The following is a 23,213-nucleotide window of genomic DNA, read 5'->3' on the forward strand; positions in this document are numbered from 1 at the left end:
TTTAATCTCTTACCACTTGGAGACTCCAATAGCTGAGTGTGACCTCAGCCCAGTGGCTACAACTTTCTTGTGACGTGAAGTGCTCAGAGGGACACCCTGCAGATAAATTGATTCCTTCTGGAAATACAGCGAGCCTTGCTGCCATTTCCCGTTGTTTGGTAACATCTCTTGGGAGGTCAGAGGCCATGTCTGTCTAACTCGGCACTGCAGCCCCACAGTGCCTGGTACGTAGGAGGCCCTGGCTAAATATCTGATGAATGATTGCTAAGACTTTACCTCTTCGGTGTCAAATGCTTGTTGATGACCCCAGCCCTTGCTAATAACCATAGGTTTCTTTGCACATTAGTCTCATTTTCACTACTAACTAACAATGTGACCTGGTTAGATAATCTCTCTGGATCCTAAACTCATTTATCTCCAAAATGAAGAAACTGAGTTTCACCCACTCAAAAGTCCCTTGGATTTATACCAATGTTCTACCGAGTGTTTGAAAGGATTAGATCGTCTAATAAGGAAGAATATAGGGAAAATAACATTATTTACTATTGTTCTTCATTAGCAGACCAAGATATCATCTGAACCTTTAATTGTGTCTCTCTTGACAAGAGAATTTACCAGCATCCAAGATCTCAGAATCCAAGAGCTGCCAGGGATCGAGGCTTAGGAGATCCTGTAGGCAAAGGCATTCTCTTCCCGAAATAGTTGGGCTTTGGCCGCAATTTCTTATCTGACCATCTACACTGGTGACTCAGTTACACCATACAGGAATCTCTCTGAGTCTCTTTCTGCTTAAGGCCTATTTCCCAAGAAAGGGGCCTCTTTTCCCCAGGCCAAAACGCTGGGCTTGGCCTTTTCTACGTTTTAGCACGTAGAAAATTGAAAAAGTGATGGCAGGGACGTCAGACAGCCTTTCTCTGAAGGCTACAGGGCACTCGCATGCATGGTCTCCTCCAGACCCCCTCCTCCTCCTGGTTCTGCTCCAGAGTGGGCCCCACGTAAGCAGGAGGCTTCTCTCCACACCTGCTCCTGGGAAAGACCAGAGAACATACCACAAAAGGCTTTTTGTCTTTTTATTCCTGCCGTGGAAAGTTCCAAATGCCCCTACCACCAGGGCCCACCCGTGTTCTCCCAAAGCTCTTTTATTCCTTGATCCCACTCCAGGGGGCCCCTGTCTTGGGGGTCGAGTGGGAGGAGGGGAGCCTGGAGCTCTCTTCCAAAGCTCATTTGGAGCCAACGATAACAACCTGCTATGTACAGGCAAGGGTACAGGGAAAAGTTGCAGAGCCGGCTCAGAGGGATACAATCCTAACAGTCTCCAGTGCTGCAGCATAGAGAGGTCCTCGCTTTGGGGAAAGAAGGTCACGGTCCCCTGAGCCAAAACTAGTCAATACTTGCCCTGAAGTTATGCATACCCCCCGAAGCAAGATAAAAGTTAAACATTTGAAAGGTCCCCAATGGCACTGCTATTCTGATTTTTTTAGACACACAAATGCAACCCGGTGCTTGTTCTGGATTTTGAAAAAAGATCTGATTGTGCTTCCAATGAGCAGCTTTTCCAGTAGAAGCTCTGGAATGCAGCCTTATCTCCCCCTTCTCTTGGACTGATCCTTTGTCCTGGCTGCTGACCTCTCTCCTTCCTCACAGGAGGCAGTCGCTTGATTGAGAACAGTAACAGATGCAGACAAGCCTAATTTGTCCTTGGCAAGAACCACAATCTGCATTTCTGTGGGGTCAGGAGAATCGTAAATAATTCATAGGGTTCTGGTTTTCTGAGATGGGATGGGCCAAATTAGCCAGAGTTTCATTCTGTTCTCCCCAAACCCCATGCACTCCTGAAGCTGCTTTATCCCCTGAGCCCGCATCTCCCCTTTTACTCCTTAGAAGGGGAAGGGAGGAGAGCTCTCTCCAGATGAACATAAAACACATCGAGTTGGTATGCGAAGATGCTGTGATGCAGAAACAAGGACATCTTGAAAGACGAAACGTAAAACAGCGTCTTTAAAAGGGAAAATAGCTCCAATGTGTTTCCAGTATGGGCCGCACAGGAAACGGGAAGGAGGCTCCAGCTGGGGGGCTTTTATCGTTGCTCTGTGATCATCCGGGCACCAGGTCTCCAAGATCTTTTTGTTCCAGCTCCAGGAGACAGCGGGTCCTAATGGCCAAAGAGACTTGGAATGCCAGCGCGACCCTGTGGGCCCCTCTGTCTCTTTGGCATTTAAAAATTCAAGTAATAAGCCTGGTCTGACTCAGAGCTGTGAATGTGTGAACAAGCCCTTCCGCAGTCCGGAGCGACTTTTATTTGAGACTTAATGTCTTTTAACCAGAGACTGGGGAACAAAGTGGCTCTAAAGGCAGACCTCAGTCTTCTGTTTAATGTCACGTAGTCACAGAGCGGTGGCTAAATAGGATCAGAGCGCCACTTTGGCCAGATCTGGGGTGGAGAGAGACCCCAGCTAAGTCTCTACAGCCATCCACAGGGACATCCACTGTCCTGGCTGCTGAGCCCTCAAGCATGGGGGTGGGGTGACCTCCGGCGGTACGTGTGGGAGACGAGTCAGCAGTGGAATGCACAGGGACTCCCGCGGTCATCCACTTCTGTCTGCCCTCTCTACTTCAGGCTTTGAGTTTGTCCAACACGGGCCTCCCCCACCTCTCCCCTCTGGCACGCTCTCCTCACCCCTTCCTTGGAGACTGAGTCAAGAGAGGGGTCAGTCCCTCAACGCGGGCAGTGCTTAGCCCTTTTCCACAAAGGTTTCTTGGGAAAGGCTGAAGGAGAAGAAAGGTTCTGGGATTATTGATGAACTTTATTTCTCTCCCCATTTTACTGAGATCAGGCATCATGCCAATCACGCGCTGCTCCAACAGCATCTAGAAAGGAGACCCAGCAAACACAGTAGTCACTCTGTGGCATCAGTTTGCTTCCTCTCTTACAATAGGTGGTCATTGGGGAGTACGTTAACTTCTTCTCCAGCAACAGATGTGGGTGGGATCATTAACACAGTGGACCTTTGGAAAGTTTTTTACAACGTCGACGACAGCGATAAATATGCTTCCTGATATTATGCGGCATCTCTCATTCTTTGCTAGCACTGATGAGGGGAATGCCTTTGCATTGTCAACAGTGAGGGCAGAGAGGACGTCAACTTCCCGGGCTCTGCGGAAGCTTGCAGGCAGACAGGGATGGAACCGGGCAGCAGCACGTGAATGAGGACCCTGGGGTGGAGGAGGGGCGAGCGGGGGAGACAGCGCACGGTTCCCACCACCTGAGGTTCCCACGGCTGATGCGTGCCTACCCGGCTCTCCAGACCCGCCCCTGTGTCCGTAGGCCACATCATCTCTTAAGTTCCTCACTGAACACGGGGCCTTGCGGCCCAGCCTCTACCTTTGACGGATAAAGACGCTGTTGCCGGAGAGTTTAATCACCTCGTCCGAGGGCAGTACTAGCAGAGCCAGATGTAGAACCCAGTTCTCTGGCTCCAAGTCCCCTGTTCTCTCCACGTCCCCTCCATCATTTCAGGGCGGCCAAAGGCAGTGTAAGATAATGGCAAAATGCTGGGGCTTTGCGGAGCAGTAAAGTAGCAAGGCGATGTGAAGGAAAAGTCGGCATTCTCGGAGTCTGGACACAGTCCACCCACAGTGTGCCCAGAACACCTGGGCTCTCTGGTACATCCTGCTGTGATCCGCGGCCCTTGCGGTTCTTGTCGCCTCCCTCCCAACCGTTCAGGGCAGTCACCCGCCTGAGGGTGCCAAACCCAGCTGTCCCAGGCCAGGCCAGCCTTGGGACAGGGGGACGGACGGGGGTGCCAGACAGGCACGTCTCTACCCCAGCTCCTTCACTGTGGCACTCCCAGCAGACCCACGTTGGGCCACTACTCATCTTTTTTGACAAGCCCACGTGTTTTCCATGCTTCCTTCTGTCCCCAGCTCCTTTTCTGAGAGTACAGCTCTTTTTCTGTCAGGTACAAAGCAGCCCGTGAATAATTTCAGCGTTGGGGGGGTGGGGGGGGAAGGTACCCGTCTTCGTTAAAAATGGCGTTTTGTTGGGGCACCTGGGTGGCTCAGTTGGTTAAGCGTCCGACTTCGGCTCAGGTCATGATCTTGTGGTCCGTGAGTTCGAGCCCCGCATCGGGCTCTGTGCCGACAGCTCAGAGCCTGGAGCCTGTTTCAGATTCTGTGTCTTCCTCTCTCTCTGACCCTCCCCCGTTCATGCTCTGTCTCTCTCTGTCTCAAAAATAAATAAACTTTAAAAAAAAAAATGGCATTTTGTTTCCACCAAACAACCCGTATGTTCCAGCCCCTCGCCACTGTCACTGTTCTTTCAGTTTTCTTGAAGCAGTCATTTCGAGGAGAGAGACAGCATATGTAAAAAATTACACAGAGCCGATAAACATACATAAAGCCAAAGCATCGAGCTGCTTTCAGACGTGCATCCCAGCAAGCCACTGAAAGTCTTTTGATGATTTAGTTGCAATATGTAAATAAAAGATCTGATTAAAGAAAAAACACACACACATTTGTTAAGGCTGCTTGGAGAAATGTATCCACTTGTACAGACGTACATTTTTTGAGTGTGTACCCTACCTCATTCCAAAAGGATTTAAGATAGCTCCGGGTCACGTATTGGCAGATAGAACAATCTGAACTCAACATCTTAATGCCAGCATTAAATGTCCTGCCTGCACAAGACGCGCATTTCCACAGCTACAACACCACCCCAGGCTCTGGAACCAGAGAGAATTAAAGGTGCTTCCTTCACAGGGCAGTTGGGTGGAGCATTGCAAAGTCACCTTGAGGCCGGTTCTGTTCTGATGTGGGGCGGTGGTTAGCAGGCTCTCAATCTGTCTCCCACGATCAAGTCCTTTTGCCCGACCTCAACCAAAGTTCTGTCTCCGTGCCAGTGTTATTCGCCCAAGCTGAGCTCTTCCTCAAAAACCGGTGTGAATGTCCTCACCCTGCAGGCTTGGAAGGCTTCCATCTTCTCCCTAGTTCTCTTCTTCTCCCTCTGAACCCTGATTCCCAAGGATCTTCCCTTGAGCTGCAATCTCTCCTCCTAAGGTAGAAGGGCAAGCATGTGAATTTTGGAATCAGCAGATCTGGGACTGAATCTAGAGTCTGCCTTTTACTATCCTTAAAACCCTGACAACTCACTTCGCTTCAGTTTGCTTCCTTTGAAATGGGAGGGATCATAGGACCAACCCCAGAGGTTTGGTAAGGATGAAATGAGACAAGTCTATAACACTCAGGACCTGCCTGACACAGAAGTATTTAATGCATGGTTGCCATTGTTATTAACTTACATCTCCCATGCACGCTGGACATCAGCCGTCAACCTCCTGAACCCCCAGTGTTGCCTATAAACAAGCAGGCCAGATCAACTCGGTCCTCCCAAGATACCCCCTAACACTCCTTACTGAACCTCCCTCCTTCCTCCAGCCCATTCTCTACCCTAATCAGTATGATGTCCCGATTCTGCACACCAGGGGCCTGCCTTGCATTGCTTCCCCACACACACGTCTGCCCCACAATGTCAGGTGTGTGTGCCCAGGCTCTAACACACTCTGGCCACCACCTCAGCCCTGTTCTGATGGAAGTGAAGGAAGAAATAACGCTTAAGAATTAAAACAGTGGGCTTTTTCTTCTAGATCCCTGTATGTCTCCTTTGTTGGAAAAACCAATCCTTTGGGTGCTTCATGATTTGCACCCTCTATGTTTTCATTCATTCTCAAAAGGGTACTTCTCCAAGGATAAGCAAGGTAGACACAGCACCTGCCCTCAGTTTGCTAACAGTTTAGTAAAGGAATAGTCTTCAAGTGGTAGATTACATGTTTGTCAAATTTACATGGTTCTTCCACTTGGGCAAGTTGCTTAACTCATCTGAGCCTCATTTTCTTCATCTGAAAAATGGAACAATGAGAGTCTCCACCTATGGTTTGACAAGCAGCCTCAGCTCACCCCTCTGCCGGACCCCTAAGGCAGTGCACAAACCTCACAACTGCATGAAGAGCCCTGAATTAGTTCACTTTAAGTCACTAAAACGAGGCTGGCACCTTGTAGGTGCACAAGAGTAAGTCGTTATTGATTGCGAAGGTAACACGGGGCTAACACAACACACTGGGCTTACAGGGGTCACTATCATTCAGTGCCTTGTGTATTTTAGCAGTGGCTTTGTCTCTTTTTTTTTTTTTTTTTTGTCTCTTGAACATATTTGTGGTCATTCTTAGACATAAGAAGACAGCTCTCTTATTAACTGTTGCCAGTTCCTTTTTCAGGAGCTGCTGAATAGGTAAGATGTTTCTTTCAGTTGTGACCCCTGCTTCAGCACTCCTTCTAAGAGGATAATAAATGAGCATGGTAAATTTTCCTGCTGCAGCTAACTACTGTCTGCGAGCTGTGTCAAGAGATTATCTGAGAGCATTGGGATAAATGATAGATTGCTTGGAGGCTATTTATAAATACAGCATAATGAGGAACCATTGAAAGAGGCATGAAGGATGCGCAGGAGGGAGGCAAGGGAGGTGATGCCAGAATGTTAACAGTGAAGACAGAGGAGGAGAGTCAGAGGAGGGAAACGTACAGGGAGGTGAACAACTGGCCTGGACACATGAGAGCAGAGAGGGCAGGAAGGGGGTGCCGGGAGGTGAGGGGACAGGAACATACAGGGAAGGAGAGATCATTGTCAACCAACAGGAAAGGATGAAGTTTGAATAAACAAAATGCATGAGGCAGGTTGGGAAGAAGGCAGAATAAAAGAAATGGAAAAAGAAACTCAGGCTGAATATAATTCAGTGCAGAAATGGAAAACATACATTAGATTATGATTATTTTGTCTAAACAAAGGAGCAAAAGTTTTGCCTGATAGAGGTTACTGAGCTTCTCTGAGGTCACTACTGTGAACATTCCGTGGCAGTTTTTTCCCCTCCCACACCTTTTTGTTTTTGTTTTTTGCATTATAGTTGAAATGGACACACAAGGGAAACTTAGAGTGTCTTTATCAGAGTTGAACTCCTAAGTTATAGCACTTCAAGTACAGAAATCATAATATGATATGATGATAAGAAAAGCATCAAGGAAATGATAGTATGGATGAAGACAAAACAGAAGTCCTACTGATACTAAAACTAAGATTTCCGTCGCCTATCCTTAGAATGCTTGATCAATAATGGCATATCCATCTCATATCATAATCCTTTAAGATAAATAGAGGGAGGTAGTGTGGTTTTTATTCCACCAAAAAAGATGAAAGGGCTTACTTTAATCCAAAATAATCCCAAGTAATTTTAAATTATTTATGGGGCGCCTGGGTGGCTCAGTCGGTTAAGCGTCCGACTTCAGCCAGGTCACGATCTTGCGGTCCGTGAGTTCGAGCCCCGCGTCAGGCTCTGGGCTGATGGCTCAGAGCCTGGAGCCTGTTTCCGATTCTGTGTCTCCCTCTCTCTCTGCCCCTCCCCCGTTCATGCTCTGTCTCTCTCTGTCTCAAAAATAAATAAAACGTTAAAAAAAATTAAAAAAAATTATTTAATTAATAATCATTCAATCCAAATAATCCCTAAGTCCCTTGCAGAACTAGTTTCCTGGCCCATTCTTACAGTGATCGCTCACTCTGTCCAGCCTTCAGAAGCAAATGGACCGAGGGATTGGACACGCTCAGGTGAGAGTCTGGGCTCCCTGATGCCCAGACTTTATAAACTAGGGAGCAACTAACTTGACCTCTCCGAGATTCCATTTCCTCCTTCTACAAAATGCGGGTCCTGCTACTTCCCCACCCCCCCCCCCAAGGTTATTATAACTATTAGAGATAAAATATATAAAGCATTTGGAACAAGTAGATGGCTTGTAAATTTTAGCTATTATTTTCATGCAAGAGAAAATAGTAATATGCATCTTTATAGCTAAGAAAAAGTATCATTGCATTAGCAAAAAAGGTAGGGGAAGTAGGGTGGAAGATTAAATTGAGGAAGAGAAAGAAAATAGTCACACGAAAAGTATGCTGGCGTCAACTTATTATATGATGAAGGGAAATGTATTCCTCTGCTGCCTCTGGGTCACTGTGCCTAAATGGAAATAAGTACAGAAATGGAATAAAGCCCGCCATAGACTTCATGAGCTGCTAGTAAAATGGGGGCCCGGCATCCCTCAGAAGTTATTTTGATTTGTACTTGAAGGTAATGAGATAAGTGGGAACCACACTGTAAAAAACAGCGTTACACAGATAGAAGCCTGGGGTTTTGATGTTAAAAAACCTGAGAATTAGCAGCAGCCACACCCTCCTGGACTTGACGGCTGAACTTAAGTCCTTTCTAGAGCCCCAGGACACACAGGCCTTCTATATTATGTTTGGAACTAGCATGTTGGATAAACGTGGCTCATCAAGTCCAATCAAAAAGCAACCCATTTTGTGTCTCAGCGTTACTTTATTCAATAGGGGTTTGGTTCTTCCCCTATCCCTGGGTGAATATTTGGGCGAGTTCATAGCTTTTCTGGTCACCCTTGAGAAATACAGTCTTCGGGCGCCTGGGTGGCTCAGTTGGTTAAGGACCCACTTCAGCTCAGGTCACGATCTCGTGGTCAGTGAGTTCCAGCCCCGCGTTGGGCTCTGTGCTGCCAGCTCAGAGCCTGGAGCCTGCTTCCGATTCTGTGTCTCCCTCTCTCTCTGCCCCTCCCCTGTTCATGTTCCGTCTCTCTCTGTCTCAAAAATAAATAAACATTAAAAAAATTTTTTTTTAAAAAAAGAAGAAAAATACAGTCGGAACTTAGTAATTGGTATGCCCACCCAACCCCATGTAATAGGGCGCACCTTCAAGCTTGAATGAACAGTAAGGCAATTCTCTCTCTCCCAGCGTCTGTCTGCTGCAGCTGAAGAAGGGATGTGTGACTGGCTCTCTCTCTTCCCTCCTGGGAGGTTTCTCCTCCTCCTCCTCCTTCTCCTCCTCCTCCTCCTCCTCCCCTTCCTCCTCCCAGAACCTAGATAAACTGCAGTTTCCACCCTTTGCAAGGTTTGAGTTCAGAGCGACAGGAGACGAGTGACGGGGAGGAAAGTCCCTTACCTTCCTGACACTGTGTGAGCCAGCGTGACACTGTCTGCTCGTGGCAGATGTCTCAACCTGCTTGTTCTCTTATACGCACGATGGTGGGGTCTGCGGAGACACCCACATCACCGGTGACTCCCGTCTGCAGTTTCTTCTGTCCTAGCTACTCCAGTCGGTCAGTTTGATGAGCAGGGATTGCACCGTGGTGCTTATTTTTCATTTTGGTAAAAACAGGTAGTTGCGTGCCATCACCTTCTCAGTTAGCAGCATAAAAACCATGAGGGATCATTCAAGTAAATGAAAAGGTGGAGGTAAGTAAATCCGAGCAGAAATACTACTGCTTGGAGTCACTTCAGTGCAGAACTTATCACTTATTACAATTTACAGGAGGCTCTGATGACACTTGGCAGATTGCCAGTCCCCGATGTGATGGGTTCCCCTTCTCAGATGGGATGGCTCGCTTCTCCATGAGCTCTCTTTATTTTTTTATTTATTTTTTTAATAAATGTTTAAATGTTAAATTTATGTTTGAGAGAGAGAGACAGAACGCAAGAAGGGGAGGGACAGAGAGAGAGAGAAACACAGAATCCGAAGCAGGCTCTGGGCTCCGAGCCATCAGCACAGAGCCCGATGCGGGGCTCGAACTCACAAACTGTGAGGTCATGACCTGAGCCAAAGTCGGTCGCTCAACCGACTGAGCCACCCAGGCGCCCCAAAGAAGAGTGTTGTTTTGAAGAGGAAAACACTTGTGAAGAAAGAGAGGGCCATTGAAAATGAGTTCACTCATCTGTATTTTAGAAAAACAAGTCACAATACAGTGAAGGGAGAAATGGAGTGATAACAACTGTTCATTTTAAAATCATTTCAAACTGTTGTGAGTTTGCAACTAAGTCACAAAGCATTATGTCTCAAGCTCTAAATTCTCACCAAGTACTAGGCCAAGTAATATGAAATTGCAATTCTACACATTTTTAAAATGTTCAAATGTTGGCAATTTCATTTGGTTCAGACTTTTCTTAACCTCTCACCACTACTACTGAATTTCACCTTGTAGTTGAGAAATTGTGAAACTTAGATCAGGTGCCTGTGTAACCCCACAACCAGACCCTAAGCTTCTGGACGTGAGCGGCGTCGACTTGCTCACTCTTACGTTTCCTGCAGTACCCGGTGCCCAACAGAGCTGAGAGAATACTCACTAACTCTTACCACAGACTCAGACTCGTGCTTGAAATGGAGCCATCAAGTTATTAGCCACCAAATGGCGCAATTAGATCCTAATCATTGGTCCTCCCCTCGATACACAAAGTGGAAGGTATGAGAAGTTTACGAACCTTACATGTGATCAGCAACTTCAAGAGAACTTTACAGTTTCTCCCCTCTAAATTGCCCAGGGAGAGGAGAAGGACGGGAAAAGTGACCTCTCCTCCAGGATGCAAAACGGGTCAGCTCTGGAGGGAAGAGGTTAGGTTCAGCCTCCAGTCCCAGACTCCTGCCAAATCCACGGGAGGCAGCCATCTTGCCCATGCCCCTCCCCTGATGTCAGGCAGGGACAAGAGCTAAAGCAGGGCATCGAGAGGAGTCATACACCACTTCTGCCCACTCAGTGTCTAAGGAGAGATTATTTCTTGGCAGTCGCTTCAGCATTTTTAAAACTCCCAGCCAGAGCCCGCTCCCTCTGGTGTTCTTCTGGTCTGACTGGAAATTCCCAGATGTGTTTAGGGCTTTGTTCTAGAACGGGTGAACACTCTGGATTTGCAGGGTATCATCTGTTGAATATTCGGAGAGAATTTTTTTTAATGTTTTTTTATTTATTTTTGAGAGAGTGAGAGACAGAGCGTGAGCAGGGAAGGGGCAGAGAAAGAGGGAGACACCGAATCCAAAGCAGGCTCCAGGCTCTGAGCTGTCAGCGCAGAGCCTGACGCGGGGCTCGAATTCACGAACTGTGAGATCATGATCTGAGCTGAAGTCAGATGCTTAACCAACTAACCACCCAAAAGCTCCGAGAAAGTTTTTCAACCTAACTCAACATTAACTCTGCTGACTCTGACATAGAATTTCGATCAGATATGTGGGTCTTCTAAAATCATAAAGTCTTCTAAAAAAAAAAAAAAAAGTCATTTGATGTTTGTGTTCCTGAATTATTGTTTTATGTTTTTAATTTTAAAAATATTTATTTATTTATTTATTTTGAGAGGGAGAGAGAGGCAGCAAGCAGGGGAGAGGCAGAGAGAGAGAGGAGGAGAGAGAGAATCCCCAGCAGGCTTCACGTAGAGTGTCGAGTCTGATGTGGACCTCGATCTCATGACTGTGAGATCATGACCTAAGCCGAAATCAAGTCAGACGCTTAACTGACTGAGCCACCCAGGCGCCCCCTGAATTATTGTTTTAGTGCAAAAATATTTACATCTGGCATTTTGAAATCTTCTAAAGGAAGTTTTTCAGACACCTTGGGGGATGTGATTTCTTAATAGAAGAAAACTGCCACGGTTTTGTATAAGGCATTAGACACCACTCCAAAACACCTTCAAATTTATCAACACCCAAATTCCCAAAGTCACAAAGACCATATAAGCATTTCCTTATAAATGCATTTGGGATCCTCGGTAACTTGAAAGACTTCTATTTTAGTATTTAGGATGAAACATAAAGCTAATTAATAAAATATGGAGCTAAGCATCGTGCCAAATGAAATCAATATTTATTGTAAATAACTAAAACAACTTTGCTGTAGGAGAAAGGTCCTACAACTGTGCTCGGAAAGATGCTGAATACGTTCCTATATTATCACAAACACATGCTGGGTATTATGTCCAGCCTCAGAGCTGCATTGGAGAAGAGCAGGGATCACCCCTAATGCCAGGGAGCAGTCACACAGCCGAACAACATTGAATAAGCATTTTATAATCGATACCCCTAAAGCCCCAAGAGAAATTTTAAAACTTAAATTGTCTGAGGCTTAACTGTATGGCTCCCAATTAACGGAATGAGTTGTGTTTTTAAATACTCATGTCCTGCTGAAAATTCCCCATGGCTTTTTTAAAAAGCTATAAAATGTGTTTCTGGCGACAGAATTCACCTTAATAAGTTTCAGAAGGTTTGATAGTTCATTCACACGTTAGCTTATAAATGATGTAGGCAAGTAAGCAAAATCCCTTTTCCCATCTTCTGCATTTTTGGGAGGAGTACAAAACCCAGCTGCATTTCATTACAGTGATTTTGGAAAGCCCAAGACAGTGCATGAGGACAAGAGGACTCAAAATTCAGTACTTGAGGGGCGCCTGGGTGGCTCAGTAGGTTGAGCGTCCGACTTCGGCTCGGGTCATGATCTCACGGTTTGTGAGTTCGAGCCCTGCATCGGGCTCTGGACTGATGGCTCGGAGCCTGGAGCCTGCTTTGGATTCTGTGTCTCCTCCTCTCTCTGCCCCTCCCCAACTTATGCTCTGTCTCTCTATGTCTCTCAAAAAATAAATAAATGTAAAAAAAAATTCAGTACGTGGAACCTGAGGTTACACATTGCATATGGTTCTCTGTGCTTCTCTCTCTCTCTGTATCAAATGCTAGATAATTTTAAGCCTCTGCTGACCTAAGAGTTTGTCACTGATGATTCAACAACAAGAACTATTTAGACCTGTTTAGCATTTAGAGTTTATAAGCCATTTCCTATTCATTCTATCGCATGATGGTAACTTCGAGTTCATCTGTGCCCCCAAAGGACCTTGATTTCAGAGCAACTTAAACCTCTGTAAGCTCGTTTATGAGTCTGATCCCATCGGAAAGCAGTGGATTCCAGTGACAATCACCTTGTGGCTCTTTTGTTTCCCTGATAAAGAATTAAAAGCAGGTTGGATCCTCCTAGCAGTGTTCGCAGCGCACCCTTGACAATAGTGGCTTTGTGGCAGTGTTGAGGTCATCATTTTATAAAGCAGCACAAAAATGTGCTCTTAGCAGCAAGCCAACACTCAAATTCTTCAACTGGCCATGTCGTGATTTTAATTTTATGCACGTTTCCTCATTTTGTTTCAGTATGAATACGGTATATTCCACACAGCCTGTGCCGCTCAGTTTTACAAAAAAAAAAAAAAACGCCTTTGAAGTAACTCACCAACCGGGGTCATATTTACAGTGTATTTCACTGGCTTCCTGTTTGGGGACCTGGCAGAGGCAACAATGAGTAGGCCTAAGACATGCTTTGAGAAGGTCCCTGGTGCCCCTTCTTCACACACGCGAGGCACTTCAGATGCTTTGCAAAAAAAAGGGTGAGCTAATAACCCTATTTATTTATGCAGTCACAACGCTAGGTGGAGTCCATATTTGGAGAGAGACTTTATCTTAGGAAAGCAGATGTCCGACGAAACAGCCTAAATTCTCCAGGATAGGTGAGATCAGATGGAGTATCAATTTTAATGAGTGTCTATTTAGTAGCAGGCTAGGCTACTGGGTTCCCTCCTGAAGCAAATCTGAATATTGCTTTTTCCATGTTCCAAGTGATGGAACCAAACCAGAGAACAGGAGAGGGTTGGTGACTCCAATTCGTCTTGAATTTTCCCAGCGGAGGTCACCTTTTTCACGATATAGATGGGTTTCAAGGTCTTAAGCAGGTTAGTTTATAAATTACAACTGACGAATTATCAAAAGGAGCCCTCAGTTTCTGGAACTGAGAACAGACCCTTTACAAGCCACTTTATTCTGACAAGAAAGAAAAATAGCAGTTGTTTAGAAAATGTAGGTCATTTGGGGCGCCTGGGTGGCTCGGTCGGTTAAGCGTCTGACTTCGGTCCAGGTCATGATCTCACAGATCGTGAGTTCGAGCCCTGCGTCAGGTTCTGTGCTGACAGCTTGGAGCCTGGAGCCTGCTTCGGATTCTGTGTCTCCCTCGTTCTCTGCCCCTCCCCAGCTCATGCTCGCACTCTGTCTCTGTCAAAAATCAATAAACTTAAAAAAAAAAAAAGAAAGAAAATGTAGGTCATTTAATATAGATCTTGGTACGTGAGGTAAGTCTCCTAAACTAAATACATCTCTTTTAAACCTTTGTGCACACATGCACACAACTATTGTTGTAAAGTTATTTTGGCTGCTTTAAAATGGGGCTTTTCTCCATTTAAGATATTTCACACAGAAGAAGAGTCATAAGTATTACTTTTTGCAAATCTCTGCGGTACTGTGATCTTAGTTGCATCTACCTCTGAAGCCAATTTTATAGGCATTGAAAATGACAAGTGCATATATTGAACATTTGAATTTAGTTTTATGGGATCTGGTGCCCTTAACTGGCTAGGCAGAGTTGTCATTCCCTTTTTTCCCCTTCACTTGTGAACTTTCGTAGACTTTTACCTGGCAAGCATCCAGGACTTATGTTAAAGGCATTAAAACAATACCTTGTGTAGGTTGAACCGTAACATTCTCGAAAGCCTTTATAATAAAGCAAGGAATCAAGTAGTTCACACTGTAAGTCAATAAAAATACCTTCTTTAAGAGAGAAGAGGGAGTAATGATGATAAATAGTGCCCAATGGAAATCCTTGAAAACGGATTGTCTAAAAAACATTCGTTGCCCCACATGGATCATTATTTTGACTGTTTCTGTCATATAAATCTCTCTAAAATAAATTGGGATGAAGCGCAGAGAGTAAAGGTTGCTACTTGTGCCCCAGCGGATTGCTATGTGTGCAGTTAGCCAGCTGCTGAATAATGTTGACCAGTAGGGAGCAGTAGAGGAGTGTCGGAGCACAGACCTGGCCAAAAATCAAGATCCTGGAAAACAAAATAAAGACGTCTTCTCTTAAAATGATGTCAAGTTTCTCCTGACAGCGAAAGACATTTTTGAACTATGTTGCAAACGTATCCGTTTTTAGAGAATGGATAAAGAACATCCAAACAATAAGCAATATCAAACGTGAAGACCAGTAGTTGTACTGATGTTTATTATAAGTTGAAGCTCTTTACTTTGGAGGAGTGGAGAAACTCAGCAACAAATTCTGTACAAGCTTCAGATCACCATTAACAGCTCTAACTCAAAGCGGGTCTCAGACTTGTCCTATAGGAGAGTCACCAAAATCAATGTCGTTTCTACGAGTGCCAATTTATACCGAACATTCATGACACTCACATCGATTTACCAATAAGTGTGTGTGTCACTCACTACACAACTAGCCTGTGTACGAACTACACCAGAGTACACAATATAAATCTCTTTTCTCCTTGGCCTTAGTAACCCCATTGGCGTGGTACTGAAAATGCCAGTGATAAAAACAACACTATCAAGGCCACCACACTTACTCTGTGCCAACACTGTGCATTTCACATCTATTACACTGTTTCCATTTCAAGCCTGACTTTACTACATGTTCAAAACTGAATTCTTGGTTCCCTGTTCGTATACCTGCCCATCTCATATAGAGTACGCCCTCCATCCAAGCCACAAACATAATAGTCACCCTTGATCCCTCCTTCCTTACCGCCCACAAGTCCTCTTGATTCCGATTCCAAAGTATATTTCATCCCTGATTCTAAAATATATTTCATCCTCATTCTCTTCTTTCCAAGTCCACTGTCACACCTTCACCTGGGTCCCTATCATCTCACAGCTGCATCACAGTTAAAGCCTCCAGCTGGTCTTTATCCTTCCAGCAGAAGTTTGGTCTTTATATTAGAAAACACGGGTCAGATGCCAGCATTTCCCTGCATGAAACCCTTCAACTGCTGCCCATTGAATGTGAAATGCAATCCAAACCCCTTCAGATGGCCCCCCAGTCCCTGGCCATCCATTCTGCCTCACCCCACACCCACTCCAGGTTCTCTGACTCAGGACCTTCCCACATGATGCTGCCTCTGCCTGAAGGCTGTGTGATTTCGGGAAGTCACCTAACCTTCTGGGCCTTGGTTTTCTCCTCCATAAAAGAGGGAGCTTGGTCTTTTTCCAGCAGTGACCTTCCTGTTCCCTTTGAAAAGACAGAAGTTCACTTGAATTTATCTTTTAATAAATTCTACCAAGCACTGATCCTGAAGTCATATGAGAGGTTAGCCACATGCCCATTGGAAAATATTTTCCAAGTGTAGCACAGAATATAAAACACTTTGAAATTGAGATGTATATGTTAACCAGCAATGTTTCCAATTAATAGAGGGATGTTTATACCATGTGAGGAGCCTTAAAGCCTAAATTACAGCTGGGTAGGAGACTTAATCCTTAGAAAGTAAATTTCCTTTCCTCTTACTAGGTTCTGTCTGAACGCACCAGTTATGTGCTAAATTGGCATTCTAGCCACCCTTTATTAAAAGTGCATTTTCAAGGTTTATGCTGTTGTCATCAGCAGGACAGTATTTCCAATTTCCTATTGTCGGGCACCCAAACTGGGGTTCCGGGCCAAATGTCCTTTCTTCCATTGCCTGTAGGAGATAATTAATAATAAGATGCTCCTAAGTCAGTGCACCACAGAAAGGCAGGATGAATTCTTGACATATGTCTGTTTATAAACTGAGCCAACCCCACCCCAATCCAATCAAGTTCTGCAAGCGTGCTTGAATTTCTACTAGATGCCGGGTCAGGTTCCAGGTTGTGGTGACTAGATCCCGGGCTACACGCCGCAGCAGGCAGACTCAAACAGAAACAGATCGTGTCAGAGATCTGGTGAAATAATAGAGGACAGGCTGTAGGCTCTGGGGCAACCAAGTGCTTGTCTCAGTGTGGAGGGATCAGGCAAAATGTGATAGACGAATAGTGTTTACCTGTTAAAGAAGAAAAAAGCATTCCAGAAAAGGGAGTCAGGTAGGCGGACAAATAGGGCTGCATCAGCAGTGTCCTTTGGGCCAACAGCCAGGGCTCAAGAGGGTCTGTGGTCAGAGACAGAGCTGGAAAGAGAGGCAGGCAGGCACCATGCTGTGAAGAGGCTGGTGCGAGCCGCCTGCTTTCCATACAGCCTAACGGCATCCGGACGTACCCATGATGATAGCCACACTAGATAACGTACTCAGACCTCACGAAATGCCACTTTCCACGAAATAACTCACGCCATGCCCTGTAGCCAAGCTCTCTTCCGCCCTGCTGTGCACCACCGCGTAGAGAAAAGGAGACTTAAAACTGCGTGACCCGGGGCAAGTCACTCCACACCTCTGAACTTCACTTCCTCACCTGTAAAACGGGGACGACTGAGTTGTTGTGAGAACTAGCCAAGTTGAGAAATGCGAAAGATTTCGTTGGCACCATGCCTAGCACATGGGTGTCCCTGCTGCCATTCTCGTGTTCAACGGCGTCATCGGGATTCATTTCTAAGATTGTGAGAAATGGAACAAGCTGACCAGATTTGCGTGTTCAAAGGTGTCTCAGGGGGCCGAGCCGCCTTATTGCCAGCTCCAAGGGACACCGTGCACTCTGAGGTCAGTATAAATGTGCCCCTCGGATGTGGGCCATGCGACAGCTCTGAGAACAAGACAGGAAGTAATCCGGAGATGATGAAAACTCGAACTGGGGGGAGCAGAGAAAAGGGGGTGGCAGGAGGGGTGCAGAGACTAGTGACCGAGCAGGTAGGGACTCTAAGGAACCACCAGGTTTCTGGCCCGAGCGGGTGTGTGGAGGGAAGACGTGGGCTGTGGGAATTGACTCCGATTAGGGTCTGTTTCTGAAGATGCCTCTCCTACTTCTTTGCAAAGGCAAAACAAACACAATTTTGGACTAGCGATTTCTTCCCGTGAAGTGTGAGTTCCTCTCAGGAGTATAAAGAACGGGGATCGAGTGTGTTCTCAGTAACCTACCCCAGGGAGGCACAGTGCCAGGGCCAATGTCAGAATCCTGTCGTGATTTGCCGTTCTAGCAGTCTTGTCCGGCGAGACTATTTCTGCATTAATGATTGCAATCCCCTGAGGCACCTTTTCGGTGAAATGAGGTACCTACAGCTGAAGTCTCCTAGTAGCTGGGAGCAAGTTCTTCACTTTGCTCATGTCTGTTCAAATGTACGTCAACACAGCGTGTGTGAGTGTGGCACTTTAATGACACAGAAGAAGAAAAATCTGTACGTGTGTCCTTCTGTAAAGACAACCTCAGCACATCCGGAAAATGAGAGAAACGGCAAAGAGCCCAGCTTGTGTCGCTGCCTTGGCCGGGTCAGCGGCTCTAGAACTCACACCCGCAGGTCCCGGGGAAGGCTCCGTCTCCCGGAGCAGGCGGGTATAGGGCTGCAGGGAGATTTCCTTTGCCCCTGTTGGGTCCCCAGATGTCTTTTCCAGTTTACCTTCCTATTAACCACTTTCGAAGAAAAACAGAGTTCGTTTAATAGCTCACATGAAATACATTTTTGGAGGGGATTTCATTTTTACTCCCGCTTTCCCCGAGTGCCATACCTATCAGATATGTGTGCCACATTGTATGTGTAGCTTCCCTCCTGGGGGCCCAGGCCGAGAGCGCTGTTGACACCTTGATCGTCCAGGGTCCCCTCCGCAGAGCACACGTTTGAGCTGAGATTGATGTCACGCTGTTTATCCTTTAGCCACCGTTCCTTCCTTTTCTTTAAATTTAAAAAAACAAAATTTAATGTTTATTTTATTTTGGGGAGAGAGAGAGGCAGAAGGGAGACAGAGAGAGACACACAGAATCAGAAACAGGCTCCAGGCTCCGAGCTGTTAGCACAGGGCCCGTCGCAGGGCTCGAACTCACAAACCTTGAGATCATGATCTGAGCCGAAGTCTGCCGCTTAACCGACTGAGCCACCCAGGCGCCCTGTTCCTTCTCTTTGTTTTAAACCAAAATATACTCTTACATTTTTCAAAACAACTACTCATAATAAACATCCAATAATTTGGGTCAAAAATCTAAAAACAAACTTTAAAGAAATAAACCATGTGTATCATTTGATACTTTAATAATAATTAATAGGGGCACCTGGGTGGCTCAGTCGGTTGGGCATCCGACTTCGGCTCAGGTCACGATCTCGCGGTCCATGGGTTCGAGCCCCACGTCGGGCTCTGTGCTGACAGTTCAGAGCCTGGAGCCTGCTTCGGATTCTGTGTCTCCCTCTCTCTGTGCCCCTCCCCTGCTCATGCTCTGTCTCTCTCTGTCTCAAAAATAAATAAAAACATTTTAAAAAAGTTAAAAAAAATAAGAACAGTGGCTACCATTTGTTGAGTCCTGATCATATATAAGTGTTATGCTGTGAACACTATAGCTGTTACTGTGTTTAATCCTTACAACCACCATGGAAGATATATTCCTTCCAGGGCTCACTTGAGAAGGCTGGGCTCAAATGGACGTAACCAGAGCCTTACTCCCAGACACTGAATAGAAGGTCTGTTGGAAATGCCTAGAGGCCTGAGAGTCGGAACAAAGGCCAGGGAGCCCAGTGGCCCATGACTCCCTTGCTCCAGAGGGACTTCCCATTACTGCCTCAGCCTGATCGTTTATAGCTTCTGGAGCAAACTTCCACGTTGGGCTGTTGGCCTTGAGCCTTGTGGTTGAGTTCCTCCTCTGTTACGATGACCATTTGCTCTACCCTGGCACCCTCCCCCCAGTCCTGCTTTCACCCCTGCATTTCCTCTCTTCTGGTCACTACTGAGCGCTTTCCATGTGCCAAGCACTGATCTGAGAACTGGACTCACAGCAGTGAGTAAAAACAACTGTTTTGTGTAGGGCTCTGTTCTGTGGAGCTCAACTCGACTGGGCACAGACCCAAAATAAACAAGAAATAAGAAATCACCTGAATCTGGCTTTGAAATCAAACCCCTTTCCATCTCAGACGTGACTCCGGGGTTCTGACCAACCACACACCAAAGCCCCTTGCAGGGGCTCTTCCCCTCCGTGGTAGGCAGTCTGGTTCTCCTTCTTGGGCTGTCAGAATTCACTGAAGGGATAGCCCTGGCCTCAGTGTGCCTCATTCACAAGCCCGGATAATGAACAAAGTCGTGTCAGTCTAATTGCACCCTAGCAAATTCCTCTTTGTTATATGTTCAGCCTCCCAGTAGCTACCAGAGAAACTAGCCAGTTATACAGTCTTTACTCCTGAACTGTCTGCTTCAGATCTATGTTTAACTGGGTGGAATAATCTAGAAGGACATCTGATGCCCTCTCTTTTAGTCCTTCCTTGCCAGATGCCTGCATCTTTCTTCTGTCCTATGGTCTGGCCCCTTGAGCTCTGGAGACCCAAAGGCACCCTCTGCTGCTGTGGTTATCCTCTAATGATCCTGGATTGTCACTCTTCCCACAAAGTTCTCACCTCCTCAGCCTTGTAAAGGGCAAGGAGGTGTGACTGCCTCTCCACCTTAGGGTGGAATATGGCAGACCCTTAATATTCTTACAAACCAGTCCCTGAGCCCTTAGCCCGTGTTCAGGTTCATAAACGATGCCGTAATAGCACATAATTTCTCCCATAAAGTGCAGTCAAATGTGAAGTGGCCTCTCCAAAACCTTAATGATGCTATAAATATTATACCAAAATATTTGAATTTCTCCTAAGAATTGTCAGATGTATACAACTCCTGCTTCTCTCCACTTCCAGTACAAGGAGTGCACTCCTGGGGGGGCAGTTTTGTTCCAAGCAAAGCCTCGCCACCTCACAGGGGTTACAGGGACTGCAGGCAGAGTAATAACAGCAGTAGGGTAATGAAAACTGACCCAGCGCTCCCCTCACGGTGTGCGAGGGGCTCCATGCTGAGAGCTTTACGTATGTAACTCTCAATCCTCCAACAACTTGTGAGATGTTTCAGAGGAGGAAACTAAAGCACAGAGAGATTGCATAACTCACCCCGATTTCCAGCTAGTAAGTATGGAACAAGGATACAGATTCAGGCTGCCTGTCCCCAGAGTCAATGCTGAAATCTCAAGTCTATAATCTCTCTCAACATGAACCAATAATAAAGCTGGGATGAGCTGTGGGTACAGAGTGGTTGGCTGGGCTCACTCACTGTTGAGTGGAGCTCCCATATCCGCCGCTGCTGTGTGGCATTCAGATCCATGCTTTGGTCAATGGCAGATTGTCACATGTCTTAGGTGTTTGGGTCCCTAAGAATGTGAGCTCCTTCAGTGCCAGGGGCATGTTGGCATTCCAAGGTCACTGAACCTGCTTCCTGCCCAGTTCAGCAAGCTTTATATTTCTAGTTTGTGGCAATCCCCTTCCCATCCACCAGACTTTTCCATATTTCAGGAGGAGGTTAAGCCCTGGGAGAGAGATCTGAGTTTGGAGATAATACTTCTGATTCAAGAGAAGGCTGTGGGGACAGAAGCAACAATTTCCTGTGACTTAAAAGGATGAAATTAGGGTGGAGGAGAGGGGAAAGTGGGTGATGGGCATTGAGGAGGGCACTTGTTGGGATGAACACTGGGTGTTGTATATAAGTGATGAAGCATGGGAATCTACCCCCAGAACCAAGAGCACACTTTACACGCTGCATGTTAGCCAACTTGACAATAAATTATATTTAAAAAAAAAAAAAAAAAAAGGACGAAATCATTCTTTACCTGACTCCGGAAGACAAGGGAAATGTCTTCCCCTAACAAATTGTGTTTATTGAAGCTGCTAGGTGAGGGTTACTTAATTTAAATACAATAGCACCCTTCGGCAGAATAGCTGGAATGTATTCCCAGTGCTTTCTTGCATAAAGTCTTCTGCTATAAATTCAAATTTGTATGAGAATAGATCTTAGAAACAATCCATTGTTTCTTTCATGTTCCTTGAGCTTCCTATCCTCTTTGTAAGTGAAAAAGAAAAATGAACACTGCTTTTCATTTTTGCCTGTTGTCTTCCCTTCCAGGCTCAGATTATTAATGTGTTTCCTTAGTGTCCTTGCAGCGCGTGTTAGTAGAATAACTCCCACAGCTCAGGGGCTAAACACGACTCTGTCACATCTTACTCACTGCATCTCTAGTTCAGGTCAGCAGAGGGCTCTGCTTCTCATCCTCGCTCAGGCACCCGCCCGCCCGCCCACAGGATTGAGACACACATTCCCACCATCATAGACAGGCTGTTACAACTCTGTATGGAAGTAGCCCGTTCCCCGTTCCCTCAGCAACTTCCCACCAGCCAAAGAAGTCCCATAGCCAAGGCAGCTTCGGGGACGATGGGGTTGTACATGTGCTGGGTGCCTAGAAGGACAAGAAATGAAATGTTAGAGAACAGCCCTTATGAATTCCATAACTGTGTTATATTCTACCATGAACTATTTTTTGCTAAACTGTGTTTCTATTGTTAAATATTTTGGCCGGAAGCAATGAATTTATATATGATTTTAGAATATGTATTTGAATGTATTCTATGGCACTATCCCCCAGTAACATTTGGCTGCTCCTATATGAGGTCCTTTGTACGTGTGCACACACATGCACACATATACACATACACACACAGCCTGCTACCAATCCCCACACCAGCAGCTTCCTGCCTCCCGCTTTCCAGTTATGTTTAGTAGCAAGAGAAGTATAAAGCAGAGGTCCCGTCTTACTCACTTTCCTGTATCTGGGTTCTTGACCACCTCTGTGCAGCGTTCCTCTTTTGTGGTAAAGAATTTGTAACAGTGTCTATCTTCCATGCCAGCCAGCTGCGCAAATGCTGAACACACACACACACACACACACACACACACACACACACGCACGCACGCCTGATCACCTGTTTGCCCTGAGGCCACAGATTGGAAGATCAGACCCAAACAAAGCTTAGCTCAGCAATACAACCAAACGTGCTTGCATGTGCTGATTTGCTCCCAGTGAAGCTCAGATTGCTGTCCGGTGTACCTTGTCTCCCCACTGCTGCAGCCTCTGACTCTGTGCCTTTTTCTGAGAATGCCTTTTGTGCCCAGCATGCAAAAAGCGTACTCGACACAGCTAAGTGACAGCAACCTGTACCCTTGGCCCTTGGCACACAGCAGTCACGTCCACACGAGAACAGAGATAGATGACTTTAGACGTGAAATGAGGATACGTGAAAGGTGGAGCCCCAACCCAGTTATAAAACTTTGTCTATGAATCCAGGTCATACGACCACTGTGGCTTTTGAATTGAATTATCGTGTATTGTCAGCCTCGCAGATTATAAGGTAAAATGTTAGTGGGACACGAGAGCCACCTGCCCTGTAGTTGAAACTTACATTTAACATAAAGAGTAGTGACTGAGAGGCTCTGGCTGAAGATGTCCTGGCACTGGAAGCAACTCGACACCCACGGGAGTAAGACAGGGAAGGGGAAGGGACGGAATGGCACACAGCACGAGCCA

General features: G+C 46.1%; 1 protein-coding gene and 2 long non-coding RNA genes across 4 annotated transcripts in view; 1 reads left to right on the forward strand and 2 right to left on the reverse strand.

The window, feature by feature from the left end:
• The window catches only part of SCFD2 (sec1 family domain containing 2), a 406,985-nt gene that overhangs the window by 295,945 nt on the left and 87,827 nt on the right, over nt 1–23,213 (forward strand). The window lies entirely within an intron of this gene.
• On the reverse strand, nt 1,057–11,103 carry LOC147581994 (uncharacterized). The gene is made up of 2 exons (XR_015250453.1): nt 10,358–11,103; nt 1,057–5,050 (listed from the first exon to the last, which is right to left on the reverse strand). It is a non-coding gene; the product is annotated as an uncharacterized LOC147581994 (long non-coding RNA).
• LOC147581995 (uncharacterized) lies at nt 11,702–21,921 on the reverse strand. The gene is made up of 3 exons (XR_015250454.1): nt 21,850–21,921; nt 18,359–18,513; nt 11,702–16,750 (listed from the first exon to the last, which is right to left on the reverse strand). It is a non-coding gene; the product is annotated as an uncharacterized LOC147581995 (long non-coding RNA).

This window comes from Puma concolor, chromosome B1 (assembly GCF_028749965.1).
Source record: "Puma concolor isolate L17-30 chromosome B1, mPumCon1.1.hap2, whole genome shotgun sequence".
NCBI lineage: Eukaryota > Metazoa > Chordata > Mammalia > Carnivora > Felidae > Puma > Puma concolor.